Source organism: Papio anubis, chromosome 7 (genome assembly GCF_008728515.1).
Source record: "Papio anubis isolate 15944 chromosome 7, Panubis1.0, whole genome shotgun sequence".
Taxonomy (NCBI): domain Eukaryota; kingdom Metazoa; phylum Chordata; class Mammalia; order Primates; family Cercopithecidae; genus Papio; species Papio anubis.
In genome coordinates this window covers 41,706,163-41,725,295 of record NC_044982.1, presented here as the reverse complement: position 1 = coordinate 41,725,295, position 19,133 = coordinate 41,706,163, and the positions used below count along the sequence as shown (strand labels likewise).

At 44.6% G+C, this 19,133-nt stretch overlaps 1 protein-coding gene across 1 annotated transcript in view; it reads right to left on the bottom strand.

The window, feature by feature from the left end:
- The window catches only part of SPTB (spectrin beta, erythrocytic), a 136,352-nt gene extending 118,073 nt beyond the window's left edge, over positions 1-18,279 (bottom strand). The window contains exon 1 of the mRNA XM_009211736.4: positions 18,082-18,279. The gene's annotated coding sequence lies outside the window, so the exon portion shown is untranslated. The remainder of the gene's footprint in view (positions 1-18,081) is intronic.
- Positions 18,280-19,133: the final 854 nt, after the last annotated feature.

Genomic DNA, 19,133 nt, shown 5'->3' with positions numbered 1-19,133 from the left:
TCCCCTTAAGTGCCAGTGGGCACCACACACCTACAAGATTTTCAAGAACCTGCAAAAATGCTTTAAGACTTGAAAAAAAAAAAAAAAAACTATCTTATAAGTACAAAATTAAGACCATATAATCAAAATTAAGAATAATTCTAAAATCCTTTCAAATATTTCCGAGAACAAAAATGTTTTATTAGCCTGGGTAACATAGTGAGACCCCATCTCTGTAAAAACATTTAAAAATTAGTGGGGTGGGCCAGGCGCGGTGCCTCACGCCTATAATCCCAGCACTTTGGGAGGCCGAGATGGGCAGATAACCTGAGGTCAGTTCAAGATTAGCCTGGCCAACATGGTGAAACCCCGTCTGTACTAAAAATATAAAAAATTAGCCGGGCGTGGTGGTGGGCGCCTGTAATCCCAGCTACTGGAGAGGCTGAGGCAGGAGAATTGCCTGAACCCAGGAGGCGGAGGTTGCAGTGAGCCAAGATCATGCCATTGCACTCCAGCCTGGGCAACAAGAGCAAAACTTCATCTCAAAAAAAAAAAAAAAAAAATTAGTGGGGCATGCTAGCATGCTTTTACTTGGGAGTCTGAGGCAGGAGGATACCTTGACTCTAGAAGTTCGAGGCTGCAGTGAGCTATGATCACTGACTGCACTCCAGCCTGGGCAACAGAGTGAGACTCTGTCACAAAACAAATAAACAAACAAAAAACTAAAATCAACAACAACAACAAAAAAACCCCACACCCCATGATATTTAATATGGGATATTGGCAAATTTTAATATCTTTGATCCTTTATGTGGTAGGGCCTGAAAATACTGAACTGGATCCTACCTCACATAGAAAGTACAGATACTCTGACTTCTCAGAAGCTCTTGAATTCACTGCCTCTCTTCCCTTCCTACTGCCCTGGTTTAGACACTCTTGAGCCGTTTGTTATATTTCTGCAGGATGTCCTAAAACATAGCTGGTTGTATGTCACTCCCCTGTTAGAAAGTTTTGATGGTGCCCTAAGATCTGGGTCCCCAGTCCAAACCAGTCTTGGCTTCCTGTAGACCAGGGGGTGTCCAATCTTTTGGCTTTCCTGGGCTGGACTGGAATAATTTTCTTGGGCTACACATAAAATACACTAACACTAATGATAGCTGATGAACTAAAAAAAAAATTTTTTTTCAAAAGATTCTCATAATGTTTTTTAAAAGTTTATGAATTTATGTTGGGCCACATTCAAAGTTGTCCTGGGCCACATGCAGCCCACAGGCCATGGGTTGAACGAGCTTGTGTAGACCCTGGATCATTCTGCAGCCAGCCCCACAATGGCACCTACCTGGGTCCACTTTGTGTCATGCTACAAACCTCTCAAGAGCAGAGAACTGTGCCTTAACAAATGACCTCTGTGTTTTCCACACAGCCTAGCATAAAACAGATAATAACATGTCCTGAGGAGCGGCCACTTCTTGTCCCCACCTCCCTGCATCATTTCTGTCTCTGCTCCACTGCTACTTGGTCCTCCATGTCATTGCTATGCACATAGTAGATTCTAGGTCCCAAGTTTCTAGCCAAACTTGAAAGCCATTAAAAAATGCTTGGTTCAATTCACCATAACCATTCTCCCTAGTGTCCTAGATTTCAGACAGTGAGAATAGCATTGCCTTTTGGGTCAAGTGGATCTGGGTACAAATCTGAAGTCAGACACTTAATTGATTGTGTGAACCAAAGCAAACTTAGCTTGACTAGCCTCAGCCTCCTCATCAGTGAAATGGCAATTACAACATCACACTGAATGGACTATTTTGAGAATTAAACGAGTGAAGGTATTCGAAGCCCTAGCATGGCAGCTGGCATATGACTGGGGCCCATAAGTACATAGCATCAGCAAATAGAAGTAGAGTCTCAGATTTCTCAATTATCTAGGCCATGTGACCTTGTCAGAAGTCATTCCCCTTACCGGAGTCTCATGTAAAATAGAGATTCTTATTTTGGCATCATGAATTCAGGACTCAAATTCCACAGTGCTGCTTATAATTCTGAAACTCATCATGAAGAAATAGAAGGAGCATAAGATATTACACAGCTGATAAGAATGAAAGAGGTCAGGCCAGGCATAGTGGCTCATGCCTGTAATCCCAACACTTTGGGAGGCCAAGGCAGGAGGATCACTTGAGCCCAGGAGTTCAAGACCAGCCTGGGCAACACAGTGAGACTTCATCTCTTTAAAAAAAAAAAAAAAAAAGGCCAGGTATGGTGGTGCATGCCTGTAGTCCTAGCTACATAAGAGGCTGAGGCAGAAAAATCACTTGAGCCCAGGAGTTCAGGGATGTAGTGAGCTATGATTGCATCATTGTGCTTCAGCCTGGGCAACAGAGCAAGACCCCATCTCAAAAACAGAAAAATAAAAGAGGTCAACCTCTATGTCCTAATATGGAAAGATATCCAAAGAGTTTCATCATTAAGTCAAAAGGACAAGTTACAATGTTGTATGAAAAAATAAAAGACCACAATATACACATATATATACCTACACAAACACATATCTGTATCTATGTGTATATATCTATATGTGCCTGGAAAATCTCTAGGGGATAGACAACAAATTGTTAATAGTTGTTACCTGTGCCTCTTCTGCAGTAACGAGTCTAGGAGTGCTATTTATACTCTTTGGTACTGTTTGAATTATTTTTACCCTGGGTAAAAATAACATGTTCATGTTATAATTTCTAAAAACTGGTTTTTAAAAAGTTGTAGAAGATGAAGAAGGAGAGGGAAGGAGAGATACAGGCAGGGAAAAAGGTCTAGGCCACAGATCAGGAGACCTGGGTTTCACTCAAGAGTCCTGCACGAACTATGCAAGCTCATGCCAATCACTCCCCTCCAAATCTCCTTTATTAGTAAAATAAGCGAGCTGAACAAGATGCTCTTCAGGGACAATTTCAATTAGATAATGTCTGCAAGATGCTTGGAGTAGATTTTATCCGTAGAACATCTCTCTTTGATGAGTCTTGATGCTTTAAGCATCGGGTCTTAGAAAAAGGACAATGTATACACGATTTCATTTTGACCCCCTTCACATTTCAGTGAGAAAGCATTCCCACCGTCTTACAGACAGAGAAACCAAGTATAGACCGTAATGATCACTTGCCAACCAAATACACTGCTCACCAGACTCTGCTGTTCACAAAGAATTATGACTGCCAGGAGTTTTACAGCTCCCAATTCATTCTGTGCCTCTTCTGCAGAGGAGGCACACAGCTTATGCAAAACAAGCAGAAGGCACTCTATGCTGGTAGAAGCAGGGTGAGATGTAAAGTGACTTCCTCTGGGTCAGAGCATAAACAAAGCTCACTCCCAGCACATTTAGAAGTATTGAGCCCTTGGGATCAACTCCGCATCCCTCCCCCACCTGGACTCAAAGCTTCACCTTGAAGACGCGTTTCACTGCAGTCATTTTCTGAGCGTTTTCTGGGTCAGATGCAGTGAGAGTAGCTAAACCGAGGCTGCCAATGGAGTTACTACATTGAGGACGCCGTACTGAGTACCAGCTCTACCATACACCCACTGGACTCACCAGCGACCATGGTAAGAAAAGCCTGGCTAGCCTGGATCCATGGAGTACTCTTTCAGTCTCCTGGGCAAAGAGATTTCACACAGCTTTGAAACACAAATGACCCAGTTTGCCCTCACAGGTATAGGTCTCTGCTTTGCAGAGGGTACTGGCTTCCTCTCCCAGAGCAGTTGCTTTGATTCTACCATCTTACTTCACTCCCTGTACCTGCAAACACCTTCATTCCTCCCATCACTTCACACAGTGAAGAACCCTCCTGCGTCAACTTTAGGTTGAACATTTGGGCATCAAGATTTCCCAATAGTTCCAGAAAGCGGTTACAGAATGCACACACCCACCTTGCAGAGAAAGGCAGAGCCTGCTCTACTGACTCTACGAGCAGCAGGCTGGATTTTAAATGAGAAAAACAGAGACCATGGCGTGGCTAAAACACCACAAAGTAAAACATCTATGAAATGAATAAGACTGTTCACTTGAAGAGTATGCAGTGAGGCCACTAACTAGTAGTCAGCCTACGGGTGACCTTCACTATGGTGCCTAGTAATCCTTGAGATGGGGTGATGATCACTGGCATTCATGACATTCCAGAGCTTCTAGAAGCTGCTAGTTGTTTATCCCACCCTCACTGTCAGCTCTCCATTGAGTTTGCTGACTGTTGTCTGCTTATCGCTGGCCTCAGGATACCTGTCAGAGCTCAATGGGTTCTTCAGTTGTCTTGGTTGAGTCCCTTCCTCTGCCTCACTGCCCTCAGGTCCCCCTCACAAGGCCTAACTTTGTCCCCTGCCGTTCTTTATCCCAGGCACATCTTGCCAAGGCCTTTGAGGGCCTTCCGCTTATCAGCTCATCTCAGACCCCACCACATACTTAGAGGCCTCGTAGCTCCACTCACCGCCTCTGGAAGTTAAATACCAGCTCCTATCAGTCACTGGGTGCAGGACGAGGCAGGAAAAGAGAGTAGCTGAATTGCAGTGGGAGTGCATCCATGACAGAGAGTTTTGTTGAAAGAAACAAAACATGCTCAGAGGCCTGAGCAAGCAGAATTCGGGTGAGTCCAGCCATTGGTGAGGTTCACTTTTTGTCCGGGTAAGGCAGAAATGAGGGCAGAACAAACCAACCAATAAATACTGTAATATATTACAAGGTAGTTCCTACTTTGACATGCCTTAAGGACAAACAAGTAAACAGATTAACTGTACCCAGAAAAATAAAACCTCTATACAGGAATTTTCAGTCTTTTTTTTTCTTAAGTGTTTTTCTTAACTCTTTATTGTTATGAAACAAATCTTGTGTCCATGGATCTGAAATGCACAGTCAAAGAGCCTTTCATAGCTGCATTCTGAGGGTCAGCTTCAAACATTCACTGAAAAATGAGGTGGGAGTGACTGTATTCTGGATGAATAACTAAATTTTTCTAGCAATAGACATATCTGATGATGTAAGTTAAAATGAGCCATTATTTGTTCCTCTCATAAATGGGAAACTGTGGAGAATATAGAGGTGGAAGACAGCCTCCACTCAGGTCTAAAGCAATCCTCTTCCCTCCTCACCTCCAACCCATCCATGGTGTCTTCCATTAGCCCCTCTTCATAATCTTTTATAGGTCATTAATTTCTGGATTATTTACAACGCCTAATATTCTTGAAACCTCCCCCTATCACCCAATTCAACTTGTTTCTTGAGCACTGAACATAAGCCAGGCCCTGAGTTGGGCACGAGTGTCCCCAAGGACATCAGACACCATCTCTTCCTCAAGGAACTCATAATCTAGAGGTGAGTCAGGCCTGTGCATGACCAGCCAGGCTACAGTGTGGACAGCAAAGGTGGAAGGAATGTGTGTCTTCTGGGGTCACAGTAGAGGGAAAGAAGTTTCAGGAGAGCTTCAAAAAGGGGTTACAGCTGATGGGGGTCTTAAGGCATATATGTGTAAGAGTTCATGGCTGTGCTGGGTGTGGAGGCTTACGTCTGTAATCCCAACACTTTGGGAGACTGAGACAGGCACATCACCTGAGGTCAGGCATTCAAGACCAGCCTGGCCAACATGGCGAAACCCCGTCTCTACTAAAAATACAAAAATTACCCAGGCATGGAGATGGGCGCCTGTAATCCCAGCTACTCGGGAGGCTGAGGCAGGAGAATCACTTGAAGCTGGAAGGTGGAGGCTGTAGTGAGCCATGATCATGCGACTGTCCTCTATCCCTCCAGCCTGGGCAACAGGGTGACTCTGTCTCAAAAAAAAAAAAAAAGAGTTCATGGCTAAGGAAAGAGAGGAAAGATTCTAGGCATAGAAAAAGTGGCAGCAGGCCGGGCGCGGTGGCTCACGCCTGTAATCCCAGCACTTTGGGAGGCCAAGATAGGTGGATCACAAGGTCAGGAGATCGAGACCATCCTGGCTAACATGGTGAAAACCTGTCTCTACTAAAAATACAAAAAATTAGCCGGGTGTGGTGGCGGGCACCTATAGTCCCAGCTACTCAGGAGGCTGAGGCAGGAGAATGGCGTAAACCCGGGAGGCGGAGCTTGCAGTGAGCCAAGATCGTGCCACTGCACTCCAGCCTGGGCAACAAAGCGAGACTCTGTCTCAAAAAAAAAAAGAAAAAGAAAGAAAGAAAGAAAGAAAAAGTGGCAGCAAAGTTATGGAGGCAGGAAAATGAGCCTGAAGTTGAGCAAGTCACAAGCACCCCAGGCAAGGTAATGGAGAAGGAATGAAGGTAGGAAGGGAGGTTGGAACAGATTGCCGAGGCCCCTGCCTGCCCCTTTACACTTTATTTTGGGGCAATGGGGAACCATTGAGGGTTTCAAAGCAGTAGAATGACTCAGTCAGACTTAGGTTTTTAAAAATAATTCTGAGGTCAGGGTGTGGGATGGGTTAGAAAGGTAGAGACTGAAGACCTAAAGGCCAATTATTTAAACATAAGATAAGAATAGTGACAGTGGGAATTAAAAGAAAGGAACTAATTTGAAAATTTTAGAGGAAAAATGAGCAGCCAAGTAGATGTGGAAGTATGGGGGGAAAAAGAGAGACCAAAAATGGTACTGAGATTCTTACTTGGGGGATGGTGACAACATGAACCTAGCTATATATATATTTAAAAAAAAGGCAGAAAAGCAGATTTGGGGTGAAGAAGGGAGGCGAGAAGTCCCAGGATGACATGGTGAGCTTGAGACATCTCTATAGAAGCAAATGAAGACAGCAGCAGACTGCTGTGAAGCTGATCTGGGATTGAGGAGGAGGTCAGACTAGAGATAAGGATTCAGACCTATTGGCAATCCCAACAATTGAAAGCTGGCAGAGAGGAAGGAACAATAACAACAAATGTAGCAGCAGTGGTAAAGAAGCTAGGAGGGAAAAAGGAGGGCCCAGGTCACAGACGCCCAGAGAGGGCAGAGGTTCAATGGGAGAGTGGTCAAATGTTGTGGAGAAGTCGGAAACCTCGGGTCTGGAAGGAGGCTATCACATTTGGCAATAATTCAGACCTTTTCTAAAGCAGTTTTGGTACAGCTGCCTTATGAGAGTGGGTATATTGTGTGGTACTAATTAGCATCTCCATCCTCAGATGTCAAATAACTACATCGGAAGTAGGATTCAGAACATTAATTATTTATTGAAAGCTAATAAAGGGATTCAAGTCTATTAGGCTAAATCATTGCAAATATAAAGCAACATATAAAGGTATGCAACGAATTACCTCTCTAATTTCAAACCATTAAAGATGAAGGATTTAAAAAAAAAAAAAGAAACGCTGAGAATTAAGTCACGTAGTGTTGGCCTCCACCCCAATTTGAGCAGGCACAGTGGTTCAAAGCAAGCACTCTAGAATAAACACACATGGGTTCAAGTCCAGCTGTTACCTTACTCGGTGGGTATTCATGGGTAAGTTAACTTTCCAAGTCTGATTGTAAATAATAAATACACATGAAAACTCTCAGCATAGTGCTTACCACATAACTTTCTCAATAAATGTTGACTTGTTGTTATAATAAACTCATTAGCATAACAATGCCTTGTATCCAAGTTAAAATTATACGAACTTAGATACATGTAATTTCAAACATTCATTAATTTTTTATGAGCTCCACACTCTAACCAATTGCTTTAATTTTTTTTAATTTTTAATTAATATATTTATTTTGAGATGGGGTCTCACTTTGTAGTCCAGACTGGAATTCAGTGGCATGATCGTAGCTCACTGCAGCCTTGAACTCCTGGGCTCAAGCAATCCTCTGGCCTCAGCCTCCTAAGCAGATGGGACTACAGGTGTGAGCCACTGTGCTTGGTCAGATTTTTAAAATTTCTTTCTTTTTTTTTTTTTTGAGACAGGGTCTCACTCTGTCACCGAGGCTGAAATGCAGTGGTACAATCACGGCTCACTGAAGTCTCAACTTCCCGGGCTCAGGTGATTCTCCCACCTTAGCCTCCTGAGTAGCTGGAACTACAGGCACGTGCCACAATGCCCAGCTTTTTTTTTTTTTAAATTTTTGTAGAGACAGGTCTTGCTATGTTGCCCAGGCTGGTCTCAAACTCCTGGGCTCAAGCAATCTGCCCACCTTAGCCTCCTAAAGTGCTGGGATTATAGGCGTGAGCTGCCATGTCCAGCCTAATTTTTTAATCAACAAATATTTTTAATCCACTCCCCTCCACGTATAAAGCATGGCTCTAGGTGCTGAATTTTGTTTTGTTTTGCTTTGTTTTGTTTTTAAGCGTGAGACTCAGTTCCCCGTTGCAAGAAGCTTGAACTAACAGTGTAGAAGGCAAGTTGACAATTACAAAACAAGATGATCCACCTGTAAGAAAGGAATGAGAAAGGTACGGTAAAAATACAAAAGAGGAAGCAATCAGCGCTACCCCAGGACCTGGCAAGGAAGAGGGGCTGTCAGGCAAGGTTATGAAGAGAAGGCAACATGTAAGTTTTACAGAGGAATCCACAAGGAAAATGTTAAGGATGATGATAAATGTTAAGGCACCATCACAATCACACACATAAAAAGCCCTGAAAAAGAAAAAAAAAAAAAAAAGGTCAGAGAAAGAGGAAGTTCTTTGCCCAAGGGCAAACAGCAAGAGAAAAGGAGCTGGAAGCAACCCAGACTCTTGTCATCCAGCTCAAGGAGATTTTTTAGCTGAAATAAAACATCGCATAATATTTACACCCTTCCCCACCTGAGCTTGGGCTACATGCTCTACAAAGCAAATTAAACATCTCCTGCCTGTCCTCTAAAAGTCTACAAATCTAAAAATAGGCAAACTAATAAATGAACAAATTCAAGAACTGTGATGACGAACTATCACCCAAAGACAGTGTTCTGAAATAAACACTTCTCAAGTTCAGTTTGGCCCCCAAAATGAGGATGTTAATAAATTTTTGCCCTTCCCTTTGGAGATGTTAAATACCAAGGGGAAATATTAAAATTGCATGGACGGGTTCCTTAAAAGATTATAAATAGAATTACTATGTGATCCAGCAATTTCACATCTAGGTATATGTCCAAAAGAAGTGAAAGCAAGGTCTTGAGGAGACATCTGCCCACCCATGTTCACAGCAGCATTATTCACAATAGGCAAGAGTAGAAGCAATCCAAGTGTCCATAGACAGATGGAGGGAGAGGGAATGGAGAGTTAGTGTTTAATGGACACAGTGCTTGCGTTTTGGAAGATGAAAAAAGTCCATCTTTTTCATGATGATGGGGAGGGATGATGGTGATGGCTGCACAGCAATGTGAATGTGCTTATGCCACTGAACTGTATGTACACTTAAAAATGGTTAAAATGGTAAATTTTATGTTGCATATATTTGAGCAAATAATACACAGATACAAGGAAAGTTTATAATAATAAAAAATTTGTGATTATGTTCAAATAGGGTACATGTATCTAGCCCTAATTTAGCAAGTTTGAAGAAGGGAGAGATTACTGTGGAGTGAAGTGTTCCAGGAAGAAGACACAGCTTTGAACCCAGGTTCTGATGGCAAACACTCCAAATCTGGGAAAAATGTTCAGGACTCAGTAAGCAGAAGCGGAGAAACTTAGTTTAAGTAGAGAGTTTGTGATGGAAAGTGGTAAAAGAGTAGAAAAAAAGAGACTGGTGCCTAAACAATGGCTCTTAAAAGCCAACTTTATGAGTTTGGATTTCTACCTCGACCCAGAGAAGAACCACTGGTGGCTTTTGAGAAGGGGTGTTATATGATAAAGACAGTGGTTCAGTATGGGATGGTTTGGAGAGCGAGACCCTTAGTTGATAGAAAGTGGACTCCAGGTCGCTTAACCTGAGGGCTACTAAATCTGAAACCTGATGCAGTGTGAGAACAGACTACCACTCAAATACGTGATGCTGCTAGCTTAATGCTATGACTTAAAATGTATCAGGCCAAATGCTTGAACGTAAAAAAAATTCTTCTCAAAGCATACACAGAAACTGCTGACAATGGTACCTTCTTAGAAACAGGGCTAAAGTTAGGGGAAGACTTTTACTCTTCATTGTATACCCTTGTATAATATGGATATATGTTTTAACCATGTACATGAATTTATTTTATAATTTTAAAAGTTTTTTAAATATGACAACAAGGAAGCATCAAAAAATATTTGGGCTTTAACCAGCCAATTCAAAACATTTCTAAAAATAAAGTGAAACATATGTCAATCTTGTTTCTCCCATATCTTAATCTCCATCACATAGTGTAAACATTGTGGGACTGATCTAAAAGTACCAGTACAAAGTGCACAGCACATCTAAGGCTTCACTTCAAACAGATGTCATGAATCATCTGAAAATAAAAACATCTCCTTTTTGGTGTATTTAAATGAAAAGTCTGCCAGAGACTATTCCAAGTCAACACCTCAACAAAAACAGAAATAAAAAAAATAGCCCGTGGTACATTTGATAAAATACATCACCATCTCAGTAAACGACCTTTTTGTTCGTCCAGTTGTTCAGGCCAAAAACAATGGAATCATCTTACTCTTTTTCTCTCATCCTCTATATCCAAATCCCATAATCTCTATACTCAGAACCCAACTGCATCTCACCAGCACTATCATCCTGATTCGTCCTCTCAGTCCTGAAACACCGCAGTAGCTTTCATGGGACTCCTTTCCTCCACTCTTGTGCCTCACAATCAATCCTCCTTAGGGCAGCCAGAAAGATCCACTTGAGACACAAATCTGAACAAGTCACTCCCCTGCCCCCAACTTCCAGTGGCTTTCTATGACACTTGGGCTAAAACCCAAAGGTCACAAAGCCTGTACCATCAAGACCCGGTTTTCTCTCCAGCACTGTGGTCAGCTCTCCCCATGACGCCCTGCACTCAGGCCACACTGGCCTCCTTGCCATTGCTTGGACACAGCAGTGGTCCCACGCTGGGGGCTTCTCACTTGGTATGGTTTGGCTGTGTCCCCACCCAAATCCCATCTTGAATTGCAGCTCCCATAATTCCTACATGTCATGGGAGGGACACCGTGGGAGGTAACTGAATCATGGGGGTGGGTTTTTCATGTGCTGTTCTCGTGATAGTGAATAAGTCTCATGAGATCCGATGGTTTTATAAAGGGCAGTTCCCTTGCACATGCTGTGTTGCCTGCCACCACGTATGACATGCCTTTACTCCTTCTTTGCCTTCTGCCATGATTGTGAAGTATCCCCAGCCATGCTGAACTGTGATTCAATTAAACCTCTTTCCTTTATAAATTACCCAGTCTCTGGTATGTCTTTATTAGCAGTGTGAGAACAGACTGCCACTCAACCTGAATCTCTTCTCCCAAACATCCCATGCCCCTCTCCCCACTTCATTTGAGTCTCAGCCCAGATGAAGCCCCATCAGACACCACCCTACCTGAAATAGTAGAACCACCCTTCTTTCCCTTCACATTGCTTTATTTTTCTTTTTAGCACCTGAAATTACAATATATATTTTTGTCTGCTGCTTGTCATTTAGTTCCTCTCTCCCCTAACTACAATATGCACTCTATGACATCAGACATTTTTGCCACATTCACTGTTACATCCCCTGGGCCTACAGCATGTCTGGCAAATTAAATAAGAGCTCCGTAAATATTTGTTGAAGACTGACATAAGTACAAATCAAGGCCCTCAAGATCACTGGACAAAAAGAGGCTGCTGAAGTCCAAAATGAAGCATAAGCACAATAATGTCCAGTGATTCTGGGGTAAAGGAATGAAAAAGCCAAAACATCAATTAACAGGCAGATGAACCCTTCATTTATCTATGGCATGCTACTGAGAATCCATTAATTTATGCTTTGGAACATCATCTGTATATACTCTGGAGGGCCATTCTTGAGGTTCTGTGGCTATGGTAAAGGGTAATACTGTTAACAAGCGTCTCCCTCCTTCTCTCCGGAACCAATGAACTTAGGTGGAATATTCTGCTGAAGAAAAAAAGCAAACGTGGTCTCAACCAGAAGGCCCAGAATATTCAATTACTCCACTGAGAAGACCTGGAAACAGCTCCAGCCTCAGAACTAGGCAACTGGGTCAAAGTCACATTTTGGAGTAAACTACTAGAGGGACCTTGAGTATATAAATGTACATTTCTAATCCTGTTTTGTAACTGGAAACCAGGAATAATCAGATCTTCCCTTCACATGGTCATCATAAGATAAAATAAGATGACGTGCAGACAAAGGCATGCTGAATATTGAGTGGACTATAGTTATCTGTGATCATCATCCTGTACTGGCTGGGATCTAATTCACTTTCTCTTCACCGCCACTGGTGAGCTTTGTCAACAGAGATTTCATCATACCCCTTTACGACTTAAAAACTTCCAGTGACTCAAACTTCTTCACAGGCTGAACCCCAACCACCTTTCTGGCCAAACTTCCGCCATGTGGAACTACGATTCATCCCCTAATCTAATCATGCTTTATTGTCTGTGCTGGACAACTGCCTAAACTTCCACTCGCAGGCCCCCTCATCCTCCCTTCTTCCATTAGAGAAATCCTAGGCACTTTCAAAGGTCTTCTGGGATTCCCCAACCTAAATGAGATGTTTCCTCCTATGCGCCCTCTCTCTCAGGCATCCTGTTGAATCATTACTTGGTTGCAAGGCCATTTTCATACCAGATCAGTGATTCTCCATCTGATCTCTTTGTGTGTCTTCAGCACATAATAGCATAATAGTGTAAGACACGTGGTAGACACCCAATGTCTGCTGTTTTTGAATACATCTCAATTATTTCTCAGGCCTTTCTACCTCTAACTCTCTATGACTTACGACTCGAAGTCAGTATTATGAAAGGCCTTTTCTTGCTTTTCCACCCTTGCAGAAATATGCTGGAAGGTGAAATTAATTGCCATTCCTAGGGTTCTTCTAGAAACAGGTTGGGACTCGAAAGAGGGACAGAATAAGGTTACAGACTTCTTTCTGGTCCACATAATTCATGCCTTTAAAGTATGCTTTGTTTTATTTGAATTGCTATAAATTCTCAAATGAGACATGCCCATATTTAAGTCTGGTACAAATGGAAATTATTTTCAACGTATTCATTTTCAGAATTATTCAAGTTTCTTCTCCTTTTCACAATGGTGGAAACTCCTAAGTTGACTATAATTCGAAGCAATTATTGTTCTTTAGCTGTCAAGGTGCCCTGTTATTCTCTTCATAAATATCCTGGATGATCTGAGCCCGGTTCAATGCAAAGCCTATTTTTTTCTAACCCTGTGCCTTTTCACTTGCTAAATTTATAACATCCAAGTGAAAGAAAGGAAGCCCACTTTTGCCCCCACTGCTCACATGGTATATGTCTGAGTTTTAATTGCCCTTGTAATTCTACCCTCAGCCAGGTCTGCACAGGTATGGTGTGGAAATAAAACATTATGGCAAAGCCTGAGAAGGACTTGCTGAGGTAGGAAGAAGAGGGCTTTGTAATATTTCCCGCAACCAGGAAAAAGAAAGAGAAAAATGAAAGGTGGTTTGGGAATTTGATAAGCTAGGCAGACAATTCATTAAGGAAGCATTTTCTGTCTGTGACCACCTCTAAGACTACGGGAGCTATAAAGGCTAGGGATCCCTGGTGGTTTGATATTCAGCTGAGGCTGGCTGAAAATGGAAGAATTTGGATCACTTGGCTGTGAATTAAGAAATACACGCAGCAACAGAGGGAAACACGCTATGGCATTTTCTAAATATTTACCAAGGGGAGTTGGCAATCCATCAGCGGAGCCAGATCTGACAGTGAATTTTCCTGACTGCCTCCTACGCTCTTCCTCAATCACTCTCTCCATCTCCAAAACAGGTGACCTTCACCTAATGCGGTGAAGAAGGAAGCATCTCTGTGATAAACCCAGCAAATGCCACATGATGATTCTGGCACTCAGACCACTGCATCTACTCTTCCTCCTCAGATTTCTTATCTAAAACAGAGGAGTAACCTACGATCTGTGTGTTAAAACCAACTGAGTCAATACAAGCTACTTCAAAGATGAACTTCTTCTTTCCACAGTCATTTTTGGCTTGTGATATCCATATGGTTTCAGAAACCAGTATCCATGAACTTCCCTGCCAGTCCTCATTATATAATCAAATTTCTCATCAGCCCACATAGCACAGTTATTTTCACTCTTGATCCTCCCAAGTTCATTGATAAATGTTAATCTGTAGATCTGAGGTTATTTTTTTAAATTCCATAATTTTAAAATTCCGTAACAAAGAAATGTATTTTAAATCACTTTTTAATTAATTCATGAATTAGAGATGGTGCCTCATTCTGTTGTCCAGGCTGGAGTACAGTGGCACAATCATAGTTCAGCCTCTCTAACTCCTGGGCTCAAGCAATCCTCCTCCCTTAGCCTCCCAAGTAGCTGGGATTATAGGCATAAGCCACTATACCTTGCTTTTTTATAACACTTTTTGTTTGTTTGTTTGTTTGAGACAGAGCCTCGCTTTATTGTCCAGGCTGGAGTGCAGTGGCGCAATCTTGGCTCACTGCAACCTCTACTGCCCAGGTTCAAGTGATTCTCTGTCTCAGTCTCCTGAGTAGCTGGTGTTACAGGTACCCACTACCACACCTGGCTAATTTTTGTATTTTTAGTAGAGATGGGGTTGGCCAGGTTGGTCTTGAACTCCTGAGACCAGCCTGACCAACATAGTGAAACCCCATCTCTACTTTAAATCTCCCACTGGTCGTGTTTCCTACCTTTTCAGGTCTTGAGCAGAGAGTAAAATTTTGTGTTTGATTTTGAAATTAAAGTGCTGCTCTTCAAGAGCAATTTGGTGATTGGGTTTAGGTTAAAACACGTATCTGACAGTCTCAATAGTTCTCTAAAGTCCTTCCCCATGCCCCCCAAAAATGGACATAATTACTTAAGATTTCTTGTCTCTAGATCGTAATGTGCGTAACTATTGTTTTAAAATGTATACATGTGTACACCTTACAAGCGATGGGGGAGATTATAGAACAGTTTAGAGTTTAATGCTTGAGACTGCCTTCTCTCCTGCTTATCCTCAATACCTTTTCTGTAAGATTTCACTAAAATGAAAGTACTGGATATTAAAACACATCCTCTCATAATCTCCTCCAAAGGAAATACAATCTCAGAAGTTTGATTAGGCAGAACTTCAGGAAATAAACCATATTGGCCTTGAGAGTGAGACAGGAAAGAAGTGAGCTCGAGTAATAAGGAGTATGGGTGCCATAGCTACACATCAATGATCAGGTACATGTAGTTAGGTCTTGCCTTTAAGCAAGTAAGTACGCATATGGAAGGCTGGGTTCAGTGACCTCCAAAATCCCTTCCCTCTCCAATAGTGTTTGCCTCATGAATTTTTTATAGTTATCCTCTGTCCTATCACACTGTCCCTATGTATCATCAAGCCCTCCTGGCCACTTCCAGGAATGAAAGGAAAATCTGTTCTTTTAAAAAAAAAAAAATCCATACTTTGACTCCTGCCAAAATTATAGTTCTGTCCTTGAAACAATGACCTGAAAATAATGGGCAAGGCTAAAAACCTCTGAGCAAATAAATGCCCAATATTGTCTTCAGACAATATTTTTTAAGCTCCTCTGATATAAGCAGAACTATTACCTGAGGTCCTGGGAATGAAGATTGTGAAGCTAGAAGACAATGCTACAGTCAAATCTTCCCAACTCATACTCTATATTCCCTGCTGAGTATCTAACCTTAAAAAGAAGGTAGAACCAAACAAACTGAGTTTGAATCTTGGACCCATCTCTCATTAGCTGGGTAATATGAAGCAGGTTATTTAATCTTCCTTACTTGTAAGGAAGATTACTTGTTTCCTTACTTGTAAAATGCTGATATGAGCTACCTTATAGAGTTACCATGATAATTAAGTTGGATAATATAAAGAAAATGCTGAGAATTCATTTGTTGGTTTCCTCATTCATTCAACAAAGATTAACTGAGGGTTCACTACCAGCCAGGTACTGGGTACAACAACATAAAAGACAGAATAAATAAAAGCTATGATTATTTTTATTTACCAAAAACAGTTTATTTCCAGAGCTGTGACAGACCTGTCAGACTTTGACTCTAGTTCAAAACTTTCATTCACACCTAGATTGCCTAAAATACTCATTTTTATTTTGCCAAACGTGATCCCAGGTAGAAGTCTTGCTCCTGTCATACCTTCACCCCCAAAACTAGTCATCTAGCAGGTGTTCTGCTATAGGACACCTTCAGAACACTTGGAAAAAGCATTGATCAGAGCCAAAGGTGGTATCCCAACTCTCTTCTGGGCAAGCCGCTCAGGAGAACTTGATATGCCTGTGCTACAAGGCCCATCCTGGATGCCTGGGAGTCCTTGGGTGCTTACAATTCCACGAGTGGACTCTGAGTCTTCCCAGAACTCAAGATTAATAGGACTGGCTCATCCCCAATCATTGCCACTGGGGCACTGATAAAGCTAAGAACAACAGCTCAGGGGTCTAAAACCACATTTTCATGAGGGTTTATGTCTTTCAATGGTGCTTTACTCTAGAGTTTTTGACAAAATTCTGTATAAATGACCCACCTCTGGAGTTGGTGGGTTTCAAGGCTGGTGGGCTCTTCTTCAATGTAAGTTTAACATTCCCTTTCCTGGCTAGCCTGCTAGCCTCCAGGCAAGCACAGGCCTAACTGTGTTAGGTGCTGGACATTCAGCATACATTAACAATCATTTTGCACTTAGGAAAAAAAAGTGTTTTCAATTGCATTTTTGAACCTGGGACTCAGAGCAAAAGAATAGAAGTTGGATCCCGAAATAAGAAATGACCTGTCTTGGGTTATAGTGGGGGAAGGGGTGGGCGAAGAGGGAATTCTAGAATAAAATTCAGAGCCATCTGTGAAGCTAAGGATAGGACAGTGGACAGTTGAGCTGTGCCTAAAAATCTTTGATTTGCAAACTCCTCTCATTAGGGAGCCGCCTGAATCTCTTTCCTTAGAAACTAAAATACGGATCGTGACTACCTCCAGGCAGGGGTTTTGCATGACTGCCTCCTACCTGGAGGTGACAACCTAGTCTCTCCTCACAGAAATTTTCAGTACAAAAAGACTGTCACTATATCCCCCCACCCCACCCCCCAATCTGATGCATCTAACATTTAGATGTACAAAAAACAGTGACTTCTTTTCGTTTTCCTTACTCCTGGCGCCTCTAATTGCTCACTGAAAACAGTGGTTTGGATATTAATAGGCTATAACTCAAGGCCCTACCTGAAGCTCGTTGTCAGGGAAACAGCACTCCAGCCCCGCAGCTGCTTCCCTAGCCTGGAAAGTATGGATGAGTTGGTGGGAGTTGGGGATTGTTTTACAGCTTCTATTATTTATCCCACTTTCTGCTATTTCTCAAGACCAAGTTAGAGGAAGAGGGGAAACTGGAGAGGAGGGTGAGGGTAGAGTAGCCTGGAGAAGCTTAGAGAAAGAGGAACTCTTTGGGAGAGGAAGGCTAGGGGTCCTTGAAGTATGGCTTAGGGCACTAGGATCTTTCCTCCCTCGGTCTACACGGGGTCACTCTCCGCGTGGTTCCCAGCGCCCGGAGGACCGGCCCCCTCTGCTGCCCTGACCTGTCCCTCCTGCCTGGGCGCTGGGCGGCCCAGGGAGAGCGCAGCCAAGTTCCCCAGAAGAGGGATATGAGCGGCCCCAGAGCCGAGAAGCCCGACAGAAAAAGGCAGAGAGCAGCGCGGCGGTCGAACCGGCTAGACGCGCGATCCCCTTTGCTCCCAGGCCGGGGTCCTGGAGGAGGCGGACGAGAACACGCACCCCAGTCACCCTCTCCCTGCGCCCCGGGGCGACGGCCTCTCCGGGATCCGGCTCTCCAAAGCTAGCACCAAGTGTCTCGGACGCCCGCGCGCGTTCCCGCGTCCCGGCATGATCTTTGCCGCAGCTGCCGGGCCTCCCGGGCCCCGCACCCCTCCCATCCCACGCCCGGCAACTGGGGCTGGACTCCCACCCGGTACCCTGGGCCCTGCGCGTCATACGCCCCCTGGGCCCAGCGCTCCTCTGAGCTGGCGCCGCGCGTACCAGCCTTGCTCACCCGCACCCAGCTCCCTTGGCCGCCGGGCCCTCGTGGGACTCACCTGCCCTGGGACTGAAGCGGGGGCCACCCCGAGCCCAGGGGCGGCGGCGGCGGCGGAGGGGAAGGAGGGCAGCGCGGGGCTCCTGGCACAGCGGCCGCCGGGCTCCTGGTGCTGCCGAGCCGCGGACCCGCCCAGAGATATAAATAACATTATCTGAGGAGGGACATTCCTGCCGGGGGACATCGCTGCTGCCGGGACCAGATAGTCCCGCGGCGGGGGCGGGGAGGCGGGGCCGCAGCCTCCCGCAGCGCCAGGCCCAGCCCCCGCCTTCCCCACCCACTCCCGCACCTGCCAATCAGCCTCCGCGCCTGGGGGCACCTGCCGGGCCTCAGCCCGGCTCCTGGAACCCGCCTCTGCCTTCCCGCCCGCCGCTGAGCCTGGGCGCCCCCCCATCGTCGTTCACTGCCCCTAACCCCGCGCCACCCCGAGCCCCCTGAGGCGAGAAGAGGGTTGGACTTCAGCTGGGGCCTAATTCGTGAGCCCTGAGAGGCGAGCCTGGTGGCGAAAACGAGCCCTCCAGCCTTTCCCGCCCTGCGTCCCCACTGCACACAGTTCGGTTTTTTAAATATATGAAAAGACACTCAGGCCATAGGGTGGGCGCGACGGGTACCCGGGCGGTGATCCCCCGCCGTGGCGGGTTTGGGAGGGACAGATTGTTCCCAGGGGCTGGCGCATTAGAAAGCGCGCTCCCGGGCGGGCTTCTCCCGGCTGGCAATGAGAGCAGACGCTGGGAGGGCAGGGGGCGGGCACTGGGCCCGAGGCCCCCACCCCCAGCCCGAGCTCGGTGTCGCTGTGTCTGCCCGAAAACCTAGTGTAGTCAGGATGAACCAGGCAAAGCTGGCGGCACGCAGCCTGCAGTCCCAAGGCGCTCGCACATTGCAGAGACTGTAATCAACAGGCAGGCTGCCACACCTGCCCACTGGCACCTCCTGGCCGACCCGGGTCTCCGGGCGAGTGGGGGTGCCTCACTGCAAGCCTGGATGAGGCGCGGTGCAGCAGGCCAGAGGAAATTCTAGAACCGATGGTGCCAAAAAGGCATCTCCGAGTTGCCC